This window comes from Schistocerca americana, chromosome 5 (assembly GCF_021461395.2).
Source record: "Schistocerca americana isolate TAMUIC-IGC-003095 chromosome 5, iqSchAmer2.1, whole genome shotgun sequence".
NCBI classification, from domain to species: domain Eukaryota; kingdom Metazoa; phylum Arthropoda; class Insecta; order Orthoptera; family Acrididae; genus Schistocerca; species Schistocerca americana.
The window spans coordinates 243,555,792-243,573,868 of record NC_060123.1 but is presented as its reverse complement, the minus strand read 5'-3'; the positions used below and the strand labels follow the sequence as shown (position 1 = coordinate 243,573,868).

Genomic DNA, 18,077 nt, shown 5'->3' with positions numbered 1-18,077 from the left:
AATTTAAAGCAGCACAAATGATGGATGGTGGGAAGTTATATATGTTTTCAGACATCAAAAAACATGTCTTCCACCAAGTTGGAAACAATCAAGGAGATTACAAGGGAGGATATGAGAGGGAGTGGAACAACTAGTATGATTAGCAGCAATGCTGAACATATGAAATCTGAATTAAAATGTGATATGAAAACACAAGCTAAGTTTTGACACCACGTTAATGGCTGTTATATCCTTACAACTGTTAAAAGCAGGAAGTCTTGCATGCTTTACATTCACCCTGTTCAATCAGGGACCTGTGTCAAAACCAGTTTTAGGTGACAACAGCTATCAACCTGTATCTTATCATTATGTAGGAATAATTTTGTCATGGGGATGCTGGACAATATTTATGAAGTGTGAGAGTGTTCTGTGGAATCACACACAAAACAACTTAAGTTCTAATGGATTTGGAAATTGTAGTGTTTTTGAGAAGAGTATCCTCAAAAAATAATGGATACAAAACAAATTTTTTAACAGGTCAGTGCATGGAAGCAACAAGGAGACAATACTTTTTTCTACGTTCAACTGAAATTTAATTCACAGTACTGATTCAAATCTCCCCCCCCCCCCCCTCCCCAATAAACCATGGATCTTGTAGTCGGTGGGGAGGCTTGCGTGCCTCAGCGATACATATATCTGGCCATACTGTAGGTGCAAACACAATGGAGGGGTATCTGTAGAGAGCCCCAACAAACGTGGGGTTCCTGAAGAGGGGCAGCAGCCTTTTTAGTAGTTGCAGAGGCAACAGTCTGGATGATTCACTGATCTGGCCCTGTAGCATCAGTCAAAACAGCCTTGCTGTGCTGGTACTGAAAATGGCTGAAAGCAAGAGGAAACCACAGCTGTAATTTTTCCTGAGGGCATGCAGCTCTACTATATGGTCAAATGATGATGGCATCCTCTTGGGTATGATATTCCGGAGGCAAAATAGTCCCCCATTCAGATTTCCAGGTGGGGACTCCTCAGAAGGAAGTCGTTATCAGGAGAAACGAAACTGGCATTCTACGGATCAGAAAGTGGAATGTTGGATTACTTAATGGAGCAGGTAGGTTACAAAATTTCAAAATAGGAATGGATACGTTAAAGTAAGATACATCGGGAATTACAGGAGTTCGGTGGCAGGAGGAACTGGTCTTCCGGTCAGGTGAATACAGGGTTATAAATACAATATCAAATAGGGTAATGCAGGAGTAGGTTTAATAATGAGTAAAAATACAGGAACGCAGATAAGCTATTATGAACAGCATAGGGAACACATTACTGTGGGCAAAATAGACATGAGGCCCACACCCACCACGGTAGTACAAGTTTATATGCCAACTAGCTATGCATATGAGGTGGAGGTGGAGATTGAGGAAATGTACAATGAGATAAAAGAAATTATTCAAATTGTTACAGGATCCAAAAATATGAATAGGAGAACTGGAATTCAAAAGTAGAAAAGGAAGAGAAAGAAAAGTAGTAGATGAATATCAACTGGGGAAAGGAATGAAAGATGAAGATGCCTGGCAGAATTTTTCACAGAGCGTAATTAATACTTCGTTTAAGAATCATGAGAGAAGGTTGTATATACTGAAGAGGCCTGGAGACACCGGAAGGTTTCAGGTTGATTATGTAATAGACTGACGTTTAGGAACCAGATTTTAAATTGTAATACATTTCCAGGGGCAGATCCATACTCTGAACGCACTTTATTGGTTATGATCTGCAGATTAAAACTGAAGAAGCTGCAAAAAGGCAGGAAACTGAAAAAGCTGCAAAAAGGTAGGAATTTAAGAAGATGAGACCTGTATAAACTGAAAGAACCAGAGGTTGTAGAGGGTTTTAGAAGCAGCATCAGAGAACGATTGACAAGAACATGAGAAAGGAATACAGTAGAAGAAGAATGGGTAGCTTTGAGAGACGAAATACTGAAGCCAGCAGAGGATCAAGTAGGCAAAAAGATGAGTGTTAGTAGAAATCCTTGGGTACACAAGAGATATTGAATTTAACCAATGAAAGGAGCAAATACAAAAATCCAATAAATGAAGCAGGCGAAACGGAATACAAATGTCAAAAAAATGATATTGACAGGAACTGAAAAATAACTAAGCAGGAATGGCTAGAGGACAAATATAGGGCTATAGAAACATATATCACTGGGGGTAAAATAGATACTGCCTACAGGAAACTTAGAAAGACCTTTGGAGAAAAGAGAACCACTTGCATGAATATCAAGAGATCAGGTGGGGAAAAAAAAAAAAAAAAAAAAAAAAAAAAAAAAAAAAAAAAAAAAAAAAAGAAAAGCAGGAAGGTGGAAGGAGAATATAGAGGGTCCACACAAGGGAGCTGTACTTGAGGTCAATGTTATGGAAATGGAATAGGATGTAGATGAAGATGAAATGGGAGATATGATACTGCGTGAAGAGTTTGACAGAGCACTGACAGACTTAAGTCGAAACCAGACCCTGTGAGTAGAAAACATTCCATTAGAGCTGCTGATAACACTGGGAGAGCCAGCCATCAGGTGAGAAAGATGTACGAGACAGGCGAAATACCCTCATCTCCATGAAGAATATAATAATTCCAATTCCAAAGAAAGCTGGTGCTGACAGGAGTGAAAATTACCGAACTATCAGTTTAATAAGTCACAGCTGCAAAACAGCAACAGCAATACTTTACAGAAGAATGGAAAAACTGGTAGAAGTGGACTTCGGGGAAGATCAGTTTGGTTTCTGGAGAAATGTAGGAACACACAATGTAATACTGACCCTATGACTTCTCATGGAAGGAAAGGCAAACCTACATTTATAGCATTTGTAGGCTTAGAGAAAGCTTTTGACTTTGTTGACTAGAATACTCTCTTTCCAATTCTAAAGGTGTCAGGGGTAAAATACAGGGAGTAAAAGCCTATTTACAATTTGTACAGAACCCAGATGACAGTTACAATAATCGAGGGACATGAAAGGGAAGCAGTGATTGAGAAGTAGTGGAATAGGGTTGTAGTCTATCTCCGGTGTTATTCAATCTGTATACTGAACAAGCAGTAAAGGAAACAAAAGAAAAATTTGGAGTAGAAACTAAAGTCCAGGGAGAAGAAATGAGAACTTTGAGGTGGTGACACTGTAATTCTGCCAGAGACAGCAAAGGACTTTGAAGAGCTGTTGAACAGAATAGACTGTGTCTTGAAAGGAGGATACAGGATGAACGTCGACAAAAGAAAAAGAAGGATAATGAAATGTAGTCGAATTAAATCAGGTTATGAAGAGGGAATTAGATTAGGAAATGACACACTTAAAGTAGTAAAGGAGTTTTGCTATTTGGGGAGCAAAATAACTGATGATGGTCGAAGTAGAGAGGATATAAAATGTAGACAAGCAATGGCAAGGAAAGTGTTTCTGAAGAAGAGAAATTTGTTGACATTGATTATAGATTTAAGTGTTGGGAAGTCCTCTCTGAAAGTATTTGTATGGAGCCACGTATGGATTTGAAACATGGACGATAAACAGATTGAAGATCAGATGGGTAGATCACATAACTAATGAGGAGGAACTGAACAGAACTGTGGAGAAGAGAACTTTGTGCGACAACCTGACTAAAAGAAGGGATCGGTTCATAGGGCACATTCTGAGGCATCAAGGGGTCACCAATTTAGTACTGGAGGGAAGCGTGGACAGTAAAATTCGGAGAGGAGGCCAAGAGATGAATACAGTAAGTAGATTCAGAGGGATGTAGGCTGCAGCAGTTAATCGGAGATGAAGAGGCTTGCACAGGCTAGAGTAGCACGAAGACCTGCATCAAGCCAGTGTTTGGACTGAAAACCACAACTACTACTCTGATTCAAATGAGAGCAACAGTAAAGTATTTAGTTGGTGCATAAATTCACAAAGTTTTTCCATAAGTTTAATAAACACAACAGATACACATGAGACTTTAGTCATCAGCAATATATATTCTCCTTCACTATTTACAAGTCTGCCAATTCTGGATTAACTTTTTGATTCCGCAATTGTAGAAATCACAGGGTTTTGAAGAGAAGAACTCATCAACAGCACGTTTTACCTACAAAGGAAGTTCCTTGAAGGTTGTTTGTTAGAGAGAGGAAAAGCTGAAAATCAGAGGGTGCACGATCAGGTGAATAAGGTGAGTGCAGAATGACTTCCCAACCCAACTCCAGTATAGTGTTTTTCATGAGTCCAGCAGAATGCTGGCAGGCTTTATCAAGGAACAGCATCACTTCACACAGGCTTCCTAGTCATTGTTCTTGGATTGTGTCTGCAAGACATCTCAGTTGTTGACAATAAATGTCAGCAGTGATGGTTACACCTTCAGGAAGCAATGTTGCACCAGATACATAAGGCTCAGAAACTCTTATTTTCCTTGTGTTAGCATAAAGATACCATTTCTCATCATCAGCAACAGTAAAGGATAGGAACGGCCGGTGTTGCTGTTGAGCCAATTGATGAGGTTAAAGTACAGATGCACATATGGCTACCTGCTGATTTCTGTGATTTTGGCTTACAGCACGCAGTACCAAACACGCAATTTTTTAACCCTCCCCATTGCATGCAAATGTCGCACAATGGTGGGATGATCACATTCACTGTATTTGCTAGTTCTCGAGTAGAGTGACGTTGATCACTGTGGCTCAATGAGTTTAAAAGACCCCCAAAGGTCAATCTGAATGTGGAGAGTCCCTAATGTTAAAATGATCCTTCTTAAAATAAGGTGCTCTGTCCAACGTCATTATCCCCACACATGACACAAATGTCTCTGTTGGCTACCTCCGCTGCTGTCACCCCTACAGTGAACTCAGACAGAACAACATGTCAAACATTTTAATTCCTCCACTTGGCACTCCATTTTCTAATATCCACAGCTACACCACTCACTCTCCAAATAACAAAATGTAAACTCAAACGACAATCAATAAATAAATTCATAGCAATCAGGCTACAGTGGAACCTCACATGTTCCAGTATCTTACTCGTAGTGCAAAACATTCGTTAAGGGAAACAATTCATCCCTTGTAAAATATGATAATCCGTTTCATCCAGAAAAAGTACTAATAGTTTTATCTTATTTGTGCCATTTATTCAAAGAGAATTATACATACAGTATTATGTGCTTTATTATTCACGATACATAGCTAATTCTCTCTTACTAGGGAGCTATAGTCATTTGTTTCTGCAGAGGCTTTAACTCTTGGCGAAAATGTGACCATCATCATCATCATCATCATCATCATCATCATAATAATAATAATAATATAAATTTTTAGCAAGTGTAACCACTGCTTTATTCAGGTGATGATTTTCACTGTACAATGCAACCTATTCACAAGTTTTCAGAATGTCTCCTATTGCGCCACAAGACTGCTGCTTTGCTGTTACCGCCTCTTCCTCCTCCTCTGAAGAACTCCTCTCTACAACTTCCTGCTGTGAAACACATTGCAACTTCATAAGCTCTTTGGTGGTCATATCTTGGCTGTGATCTTCCACAAGCTCACCAATATCATTGTTATCCACTTTTAGTCCTATGCTCTTGGCCAAAGACACAATCTCGTTGACTACAGGCTCCACAGGTACTAACTCAAATGCCCCATAGTCACATTTGATAAAGCACTTCGGCCAAAGCTTCTTCCAAACAAAAGTGAAAGTTCCCATACCTTTTTGTTCATCTTGCTGCACACACCAATTTGAAGTAATATTTCCAAAACTCTCAGAGTGAGATTGGAAGCTTCAGTCAACTCAAAGCAATGCTCGATGAGCGCTTTAGTTCAGAGCTTCTTAAAATTAGAACTCATCTTTTGCTCCATAGGCTGGAGTAACGAAGTGGTGTTGGGAGGCAGAAATTGGATATTGATGAATTGAAATTCTTCAAGGACGTGGTCTTGTAGGCCTGAAAATGGGCAAGAGTGTTGCCCATAACAAACAAGACAAGGAATGGCAGATTCATCTCATCTCAAGCAAATACTTTTTCAATGAAGGACCAAACACTTCATAGATGCAATTACAAAAAAAGATTGTGTGTCACTCACACCTGGACCTCCACATCACATTTAACCTGCTCTTCAGGACTTCGCACTTCTTGAAGGCTTGTGGAGTTTCTGAATGGTACACAAGCAGTAGTTTAATTTTCAAACCACTGATTGCACTGGTATAGATTAGCACTGAGAGACAGTCTTCGACTGGCTTGTGACCAGACAGTGCCTTCTCCTCTGACGTTATAAAGGTGTGCTTCAGCATCTTTTACCAGAATAAACCCATCTCATTACAATTTGAAACTTGTTGCAGCAGATAACCCTCAGAATCTAGGAGCATCTTGTAGTGACTGATGAAGTTCTCTGCTGCTTTTGTGTTGGTGCTGGCTGCTTCACTGTGCCTCTCAACACTGTGGATGCCAATTCTTCTCTTGAAGTTCTCGAACCACCCACGACTTCCCTTAAACACTTCTTGGGCCGTTGATGATCCTAGTATTTTCTTAATGAGGCTGGCAAAAATCATTCTCGCCTTCTCACAATTAATGTTCTCTTTAACAGTGTCACCTTGCAATTGCTTTTCATTTATCCACATAAGGAGCAACTTTCTGACATAATCCAGAATATGAAACTGTTGTTTAGATACTCGTCACTCTCTTTGAAGTATCTATCTCCTTAATTTTGTCCTTTTTCTTGAGGATGGTGCAAATAGTTGACGTAGACTGACTGTAAGTACATGCTAAATCAGCAATGCTCACGCATCTGTGTTCTTCACTGATTTTATGTTTCATTTCTCAGGCAATTTTCTTTCTCTTATGGTCATCATCTTGCAGCTTTACCTTCGGGGGCATTTCTATGAAGATTATTAAAATCTGCACACAAAAAAACACTGTGTGAACCAAGTTAAGAGAAATCTGATCAAAAGCTGCACCTAAGAGGGTAGCGGAAAGAGTGCTAAACCCAGACTGCAGTACATACTAAAGAGATTGTACATAGCTGCTGCTGGGAATGAAAGGTGTTCATACTGCTGAACGTTTCCCATGCTGCAAGCAAATGGCTGGTGACGTCACACTAAATCGTCATCACTCGTCATGCAGAACATCACTCATTAAGAGTGTCAGTTTTTTACAATTTGTTTTGCTTGTTACGCAAATTGCACATTATAGAAGGTACTTGTTTACAAGGTTCCACTGTACCAACATGCAGAACTAAAACACTACAAACTTATGCACCAATACAATATGTGGCGTTGAAATGTGCAGTTAGATGTTGTGGCATTTCAGTGTTGATTCCGTTTGGATTGAGTGCTGTGTTGTGGCCAAGGGCCAGAGCCTGAGGAGTTCTCATTATTCATTGAAACAAAGTTTATATGGTTCCAGGCATGAGAAGTGGAGGACAGGTTCTTAAAGTCTACCAGGCTTATGGGTAGATAGAAGGCTGAGGAATGGTTGTCAGATGCAGATGCTTAAGCACAGTGTGCCACTTAGTGATGATCAGAATGAATATTACCATCTAAGAGGTTACCAGAAGTACAGGTTACTACCTGGTGACCATAGATAGGATGTGACTTGGCCTATAGCTATATAGAAAAAGGTATGCGTCCCTTTGTTTGCAAGATGCCTCCTTATTTTAGTATTGAAGTAGTTGTGTTCTGTATTAAGTTCTGCTCTAGTAGGGAAAGCATGCCAGATTGGTTTTCTTGAAAGCCCATTGTCCAGGGCTCTCAGTTGTGAAACACCGATTCAATGTTTCCTCCTTCTTGATATACAATGTGTGAAATAATACAATATCCTTGTAAAATTAAAATATAAACCTCCGGATGTCCAAAGAATCAGGGTCATGGTAACCAGGCAATAATTTTTGCAGAGGGCATCATGTACCCTCCAGTGGACTGAGAGGAGGAAGCTGCAGCTACAGACCGAGAGCCTGGTGGCTGTACACGTTCAATGTGCCGCAATGAAATGAGTTGCTGTGTTAAGTAAACGTACGTCACGATCCATGATCACTTGTTACATTAGTATACTTACGTTAAATGTTTTAACATTCCGCCGCAATGGGTTGTGGGCAATGAAATCATCCAGGAGGAGGAGGAAGGTGTAGTGTGTGTGTGAGTGTGTGAGTGTGTGTGTGTGTGTGTGTGTGTGTGTGTGTGTGTGAGTGTGTGTGTGTGGTTTGAGGTTTTCGGGCGCTAAACAGCGTGGTCATCAGCGCCCAAGCAGCTGACAGATCAGGTAAGCCACCTCCTGACATGTCAGCTCCTCCTCTGGGGAAATAGCAGGGTTGCCCCAAGATTCCACAGGTGATATTACCTGATTTCCAGCCAATTTTAACATTTTTCCCTGACAAATTTTGAGATCTCAAGGGTAAGTTAAGACATATGTTGACAATCTTGTCTTTGCAGCTACGGTATAGGAAACAATAATGCAAACGAGGAAATATCTAAAAACTTGCAAGCAGATAGCGTTTCCTGATGTACGCAAGAATCTTAAGCACTAACATCGACATCTTTTTTAATGAACTGTTTTCAGATGGAGAATGCAAGAGAAATGGAATGAGTGTTTCATTAATACCACTAATTTTATTTCAACAAAACGAAACACATTTGGTGACAAAAATACACATCTCCTTGGAGCTGCAAAACAGGTTTAAAAAACCTTCACTGATTTCAGAAATAACCTCAGAAAAAAGCAGGCCTCTTGAAAGAAGTGTATAAGATAGGGAAGAATTGTGTAAAGCAACACTGTAGGTGACTGCCAAAAAAACGTTGATTCTACTACGTTTGTTATTGTCGATTACTACCCACTGTGTTTTATCTATCATTTTCAGGTATTGTGTGATTTTTCTTTCGAGAAATATATGAGTACATAGCATACAAACCACCAGCAACGGACAATTTTCTTCTTCTTATCACCCATACTTTTTAACATATAAACTACTTTTGTGGTGCCAAAATGTACTAGAGCAAATAAGTATCCATAAAACACCACACTGTACAACGTACTTGCGGTGAGACGCAATTCCTGAAATCAATTACTCACGGCTTCTGGCCTGCTGAGGAGCACCGCAGTCCTGGGTCCACAGATAAACCATGAAAATCTACTGCATTACCCCACACACAAACAGACCCAACCTGCCGACAGATCGGTGAGACCAGATCCAATGGGCAGGGCCTGCATATTAGTGGAAACCGAATGGCTTCTGATCGACTGACCTGATCCATTACAGATACTCGCAGAAACGGCCTCCGGTTTTGGCCAGTCGCGGAAATCCATTCGTGTGGCCAGCTATTCATGAGCCATAGACACCATGTTGATGAAATTAGACCACACTGATCAATTCATGCAACAGATAACTTATTCAAATACTCTGAGAATCAATTATAATGAGGATAGACAGCAATCAACCATAAAGATTACTGCTGAGCTGCCGACAAGCATGTAGAAAAGACAATCACACACTCACAACTAAAATTTAAAAAAAAAAAAATGGAAAACATACATTTAACATCTTTAGAAAACCAACAGCCACGGACACAATAATACATTCCACATCCAACCACCCCGAAAGCCAGAAACTTGCAGCACTAAGACACATGTTACATAGATTAAACAGAATCCCACTCAGCAAGAGAAACTACGAACAAGAAATGAACACGATCATACAAATAGCTAGGAACAACGGGTATGACACACATGTGGTACACAGGCTCAATCAAAAAATAAAAACACAAATAAAAAACAAACACAACATTTCCACAATACAAAAGAACTCACAAGCTGAAAACTTACAAACACACTCAACAAACACACACAATGACAACACCACACAGAAAAGAACCAGATGGTACACCATGACCTACACACATAAACTAACACACAGAGTTGCAAACATCCTAAAGAGACAGGGCTTCAAAATAGCATATAAGCCTGGGCAAACCCTTCAATCACACCTAAGCCAGCCAGCTACCAAGAGGGACAAATTCCAACAATCAGGAATATATAAACTTGAATGTCAAAGTTGTGATGCAGTATACATAGGCATGACATGCAGGAATTTTGAAGCAAGATACAAAGAACATATCAGATGTTGGAAGTATGAAACAAACCATTCCACATTTGCAGAGCATTTAAAACACTACAACCATCATCCTACAAACATGGAACAAGTAATGAAAATAATGAGAATAAGCAACCATGACAAACATCTCATACAAATGCAAGAAAACTTCCACATCCAGAAAGCCATAGCAGAAAACAAACATGTGATAAATGAACAAACACACATCAACACAGGTTCCCTACTACACTTAATAAAGGGAATGATAACATGAAAATATATATATATATATCTAAAAAGAAAGATGATGAAACTTACCAAACAAAAGCGCTGGCAGGTCGATAGACACACAAACAAACACAAACATACACACAAAATTCTAGCTTTCGCAACCAATGGTTGCCTCGTCAGGAAAGAGGGAAGGAGAAGGAAAGACAAAAGGATATGGGTTTTAAGGGAGAGGGTAAGGAGTCATTCCAATCCCGGGAGCGGAAAGACTTACCTTAGGGGGAAAAAAGGACAGGTATACACTCGCACACACACACATATCCATCCACACATACACAGACACAAGCAGCATTGAAATGTCTGCTTGTGTCTGTGTATGTGTGGATGGATATGTGTGTGTGTGTGCGAGTGTATACCTGTCCTTTTTTCCCCCTAAGGTAAGTCTTTCCGCTCCCGGGATTGGAATGACTCCTTACCCTCTCCCTTAAAACCCATATCCTTTTGTCTTTCCTTCTCCTTCCCTCTTTCCTGACGAGGCAACCATTGGTTGCGAAAGCTAGAATTTTGTGTGTATGTTTGTGTTTGTTTGTGTGTCTATCGACCTGCCAGCGCTTTTGTTTGGTAAGTTTCATCATCTTTCTTTTTAGATATATTTTTCCCACGTGGAATGTTTCCCTCTATTATATATATATATAAAATACACACACACACACACACACACACAGAGAGAGAGAGCCCCCCCCCCCCCCCCACACACACACACACACACACACACACACACATATACACACACACACACACACACACACACACACACACACACACACACACACACAAATACAGGAACAGACCACAGATACTTCAATAGTTACACTCGTAAGTTTGGCAGTAATATTCGATATTTGGCAAAAACATTTGACAGTCGGCAACAGAAACCAAAACATTGCAGTAAAACAAGCGTTCAGTGCATAGTGCTGTGGAATGTGGAAAAAACAGCAAATTGGCGCTCATAGGAAGAAGAACAACACCAAAAATGCAACAGGAGCGTAATATGTAAGAAACTGTCTACGCAACCTGTAAGTACAGTTCAAAACATTGCTACTTAATAGGAAATACCAACCACCAGAACTGTTTATAGCCTATAGGCACAGTGACAAAAATGTAAATAAAATAGCTAACATATGTACATATTCCAGGCCACTGATGATGCCTTGCAGAAAATAAAGGCGAAACGCGTATGGCACTAAAATTGTGTTTTATTCAGTTGCTGTCAGACGGTCCATAAGTGAAACTTATCAATATACCGTAGTATTACGCGCAACTGAGGAGGACAGGATCACAAAAGTTGAAGATGACTCACAACTAAATTTTCAGCCATACAAACCACTCCTCATGCCGCCCCGCCTCTATCAGCAGCTGCTAGGCTAATGGCAAGAAGTGGTGGCAGCACTGACTGCAAGGTGAGGGAGTGGTAGAAAGGAGAGAAGCAGTAGGAATGAGGAATGTATTCAGCTGCACCCAACCAGCGATGATGCGTGACATCTCAGTAAACAATCTATTTCACCTAGTGAGACAAAAACGAGATTTTTCCAGTGTTTTTTTAAAAAAAAAAAAAAAAAAAAATCCCTGATATTTTCCTGATTTCCCTGACGTGTCTGAAATTCCCCAATATTCCCTGATTTCCAGAATATGTGGAAACCCTGAAAACGCATTAGGGAGAGTAAAATCTCTAATTGTCTGTGTGCCAACAGCTACAATTCTTAAGGGGGGGGGGGGGGGGGGTGGTAGGATGTCAAACATGCCGACTTGGAGCAGGAGAGGGATCTCAGGGCATTTTAATTTTCAGTGTCTATACTTTTACAAATAAATTCATAAAACTTTGTCAGCATCGCCAGGAAGGATTCAGGATTCACACTCATTGCATTGGAAGTTCGAAAATACAACAAAATAATTTTTTTTACTTGTGAAATTTCATCATTTTTTCACTTACTAATGGCTGCATTTGTTGCTATAGGTACACTTTTCTTCATAAGTTGGAGAGATTCTTCAATGAATTTTGCACAGCATACACACCATACTTACAGGTGTATGAAACTCTACAATTTATTTAACTTATGAAAAAACGAATGAGCTGTTATATTTTAAACTTCATGGTTAGGAAAAACACAAATTTTATAGTTATTTACCTCAATTTTTACCACAGTTTTTAATAGATTTGGAAAATCCTAGAGTTTCATACACCTTTAAGTATGGTTTGTATGCTGTGCAAAATTCATCGAAAGATCTCACTTATGAAAAAAAGTGTACCTATAGCAACAAATGCTGCCATTAATAAGTGAAAAAAAAATGATGAAATTTGACACGTAAAAAAAATTTCGAAGTTCCACTGCTAAGAGAGTGAATTCTGAATCCTTCCTGGTCATGCTGACAAAGTTTTATGAATTTATTTGTAAAAGTACAGACAGTGGAAATTAAAATGTCCTGTGGTGCCTCTCCTGCTCCAAGTCGGCCCGTTTGACCTCCTACCCCCCTTAAATGTAATGAATGGAGCTTGATTACTAAAAATGTTTACAAGCACCATTGTGCAGACACCATCTGGTGCCACTACAGGGCAAAATCGATTTTTGAAACAGCAATTGTGATTACATAGGATAGGTATATGTTTGCTGGAGTTTCCTGGAGAGCTAAAAAATACTGCTGGACTAAATGAAAGCAGGTGTCTAAATTCTACTAGGTGGTGAAAATATGCATTACAGCTCCACTGGATGACGATTGTAGGGGTAGCCAAGGGTGGTGGGAAGGAAGGAAGGAAGCAAGCAAGAAGTTAGGTCACGTTTCAGCCTCTGGATAAACCATTTGTTGAGTAGGAATAATTTCAATGTACCCCCTTTGATATAAAACCTGGCCACTAGCATGCCACTGCAGAGGCTAAGTTCAAGACATTCACTTAAAGGACCAATACAACTGGCTGCCCTACAGAATTCTAAGTTCAGCCATCTGCACATTCTGGCAACACTGTAGGAGGCAGAATTGTCCGGAGGAAGTGTTGTCTTCTACTCAATCTGTTGCAGTGCTGTATTTGCTCCTGGCCTACTGGTAAACACCACACAATGTAGACACACAGTTGCAAATTTGAGTGTATGCCGTCCTTCATTTTTTAAACTGCATTTTATTTGTCTGCTAAAGGTATCAGTCTGATGGAATCTCAAAGATACTATGCTTCGCTTTCTAACCCACCAGTACTAGCAATAACTTCTCGAAACATTTCTGTGAAAGAACATGGGGCTGTATCAAGATCAGAACAGTTCATGCTAACGAATTTCCTCACCCTATGGTGGCCACTGGCTATCTGACACTAGCCGCCTTCCGACCAGCTGACCACAGCATAGCACATCTTTGACACATTTCTGCTCTCACATTGCCAAGCAAACAACCGTATTATTATACTTTGATTTTCTGCACAAAATAACTTCGATAAAATGAGTGAACATCAGGCAGCAGCACAACGTACATAGATTCCTGAGAGTTTATTAATCAATGGTCTTTTCCTATTTGAAATTCAAGCGTTTGTCTTGTAGTTACATACTGGATTCTGCATAACTGAATTTAATGAATGTGGTTTAGACAATAGAGTCGCAAGTGGAAGAAGATTTAATACTTGTGATATGTTGTTTGCTTTAGGCTTAATAGTGGGATGAAGCCAGCAGAAGCAGCTCAAAAAAACTATTGTGTATGGGGGAGAATGCCAGCAGGCCAACACACTAGAAAAGTATTTTCTTGTTTGAAGAAAGATTTGTATTGGTGTGAATGATTTTCCTCATTCAGAAAGCCTCAGTAATATGAGAACTGTGATCATTAATACTTGTGCAACAGCTGCATTCAATAAGTAAGTTCAGAAGCTGAGTGTAGGACTACAGTATTCTTTATTCAAAACAAGAAAAATCAAAGTTGTGACTGTTACTGGCTTTTTTTGTCTGATCATCAACAGTTTGCTCATTGAGCATTCCTATGCAATATTATTACTGATGACAAGTTGTAATACCTTTATATTAACTTCTTAAGAAGAAATTAATGGCTGAATCCCAACAAAAGTTATGTACTAGGAAGCAAGGGGTGATACAAAATATTGGCAGTAATTAATAATTTACCTGAGCATCAAAAGACTGGGTTTGATGTTGTGAGATAATATCTCATTGATGATTAGTTTACCTCTTACATTTATTGCTATGTTCAATGAACAAATGGAAAAACACTACTAAAATATGGGCTGTGTTAGTAACAAAAGATTAAAAGTTAGCACAATATCTCACAACAAAAGCCTATTTTAATAGAACGCGAAGCATCTGTAACACGAGAGTGCCTAAGTCGGCATAAATTGGTACCCACTTCGGACTTCGGAACAGCCTGTGTTTGTGCTCTGTACTATGTCATGCTCAAGTAGTATGGAAGTATGGCATGTGTAATACACACATAAAGAAACCCATTTAGTGAATTACTAAGTGCCGCAATCACAAATAAAATCATGTACTTATAAATATTAAGAATTATATTAGGAGAAGGAGAAAAAGCCGCTACCAATGGTATTGTAAGCTTTTCGCCCTTACACTATGGGGTACTGGAGGTAGCAAGAAAACATGCTGGAAAAGTGTTCATAAGATTTCCTTTTTCATTTTTGATCTGGCTGCTTGGTAGCTCTACCACAGAATTCATATGAAGCTGGCCTTCAGTGAAATTGGAACTGAGAGCCAATGCAGCCTTCACATTACGCAGCAGCCCCATTACCGTGGAGCTAGGGAGTAGCTGTGGCATTTGTCTCCTAACTGCTTTATTGGTGGCTAGGACAGCTGTATCACAATGTGAAAGACGAGATTAATTGCAATTTCCATATGTAACCATAAATTGATAACCTGATGCCGCACCTTCATTCAGATTATTCAATAGAAATCACAAGAAAGTACCATGTGAATTTAACAGGATAACTGTGTTCCATCCAGGAAGCAACTACTTGATCACACAGTTGCTAAACAAATTCTCTGTTGCCAAGTTTCAACTGCACCACAGCAGAAAGAATATGTATCCAAGCTGATGTGTTCCTGGAGCAGGCTCAGAAGTGAGTACAGTTTGCATCTCAGATGTGGCTGCCAAAGGGCCAGAATACCAAAAATATTAGCCCATGACTTATTCCCATTTCTGTAACTAGGTTTAGGGATTAGAGTATAGTTATTAAAAAACATCAGAAATCAATATCTATCACATTTATTTTTGTTACACATACTGAAAAACTGGAAAGCTCATTCAACAGACTCAATTAACATTCTTGGAGTATATCCAGGAACGCAAATGAAAAGAAAACAATGCAGCATGGAGTGCAAAATATGAGCATCTGCGGATATAGTTCACAAGCTACAAACAACAAATTTCCCAACTGGGAAAGCCTAATGTGCAAGGAAACCATGTAACATAACAAAAAAAAAGTGGGCTCAAAAGCTGTGATGATAATAAAACCAGCAGGTATGATTCCAGCTTCTAGTAACATGAAAGGAGAAACAGTTATCATAACATAGACCAAGAAACACAAAATGTTAACAGTAATGTCTAGATTAAGTCGTCCTTCAGCAAAACTGTCATTCAGAAGAAAATATAGATGTAAATGCTGCTTTCAGTCTTAGAATTTTCGGTTGCTCGATGTAATTATTATGTTGTTATATTGTCTGCACAAATGGTTCAAATGGCTCTGAGCACTATGGGACTTAGCATCTGAGGTCATCAGTCCCCTAGAACTTAGAACTACTTAAACCTAACTAACCTAAGGACATCACACACATCCATGCCCGAGGCAGGATTCGAACCTGTGACCGTAGCGGTCACGCGGTTCCAGACTAAAGCGCCTAGAACCGCACGGCCACACCGGCCGGCTATTGTCTGCACAAATAAATTGCATTTACACACAACATTTGGGGAGCCCAAGTTTCCAAATTAAATGCCAGAATCGTTGCATCGCACACCAAAACATTAAACCACATGCTGGACTGACTAAATGTATCATACACACGTCAACCATGCCATGCGAACAACCACGTCACATGATCGCCACATACCATGACAAGAGAAATGCCACCAGGAATCAATAGCAACAGCAACTGATTTCAAGCCGAACAGCCAATGACACTTTATAACAGTGCACTGTGCTAAGCTACAACTTCTTGTTGACACAGATGCATCTCTCTTATCTTACCCTTCTTCTCATCTTCCACGGCGGAAACCCAATAGTAATTATCTGTATACTGTAGATGGACTTCCCATTAATACTTATGGCTACATAAGTAGATCTAAATTTCAAGATTCTATGTTGCTTGATGTGTTGTACAAAACTGTTGGAGCAGTCTTCTTATCTTTTTATAGTCTCCTCGCAGACCTTCGCAATCAGTGCCAGCTTGATTCTAAAACACAGTTGTCCAGTCATAGGCACCTACATAATGCCGATCATGCTGGCATGAAAGTGATTACAGGTGATTCACCATACAATGAACTACTTCATCAGTTCCCCGCAGTCAGTCATCTGCTGCCTACTACAACACTGGGAAGAGTCTTAATGGTACACCACACTGTCACTATGCCGGGACTGCCAGTTCATGCACGGCCTAAATGTCTGCATCCAGAAAAACTAAAGACGACAAAGCAAGATTTATATTTTATATTAGCACACGGGATTTGTCACCCTTCAAACAGTAAATGGGCATCTACACTCCACATAGTTCCTAAAAAGAATAACAGGTAGCGCCCAAGTGGTGACTACTGTCAGCTGAAAGCAAGAACAATACCTTATTGTTATCCTGGGCTACATATTGAAGACTTTGTTATGTACATTCACGGTAAGACCGTTTTCTCCACAATAGACTCGTCAGTGCTTTTTACAATATATCAGTTTCAATAAAATATGTGCCCTAAACCACTCTTTGTACTCTATTCAGGCTTTATGGATGAAGTAACTGGATATTTAGATTTTTGTTATGTCTATACTGATGACCTGCTTGTAATCCATCTAACGAGTCAGAGGATCTAGCACACCTACATCAACTATTCACTATGCTACAAAAACATGGTTTAGTGATTAATCTACAAAAAGTGTCTTTGGAGTGACAGAAGAATACCTTATCAATGCACAAGGGATACTTCCACCCCAAGACAGAGAGGAAGCTATTTCTCAGCTTCCCCAGGTCACTACAATATGAGACATGTTGTTTCTTGGGGTTGATCAATTTTTATGGACATTTTGCATCTGATCATCCATTGTTGGCAGCACCTCTCACTGAAATGTTCACCTAAAAAATGGAGACCCACTGCAAAATCTTTGGCCAAAGTGAAAGATGCTATTGCAGAGTTGGCATTGTTAGATCATCCCCTTCATGATGCACCTCTCTCTGTTACAGGAGACGCATCAATAACTGCAACTGGAGCTGTGTTACAACAACATGTTCAACACGACTGGCAATCTCTAGCTTTCCTTAACAAGAAATTATCGCCTTCAGAAGCAAATTGGTCAACATATGATCATGAGCTCTATGCAGCATATGACTCAATCAAAAAGTTCAAGCACATGCATGAAGGTAGACATTATGTTCTCACAGACCATAAGCCATTAGTGTTCACTTTCCAGCAGAAGCTAGAAAATGCATCACTAGGCCAGTTACAACACATGGACTTCATTTTGCGTTTTAATATGGACATTTAGCATGTTGATGGTGAGCAGAATGGACCAGCAGCTGCAGTATCTCATATAGACATCATTGTGAAG

The 18,077-nt window shown here is 39.7% G+C and overlaps 1 protein-coding gene across 2 annotated transcripts in view; it reads right to left on the bottom strand.

The window, feature by feature from the left end:
* Positions 1–18,077, bottom strand: part of LOC124615294 (28S ribosomal protein S18b, mitochondrial) — a 53,328-nt gene that overhangs the window by 14,742 nt on the left and 20,509 nt on the right. The window lies entirely within an intron of this gene.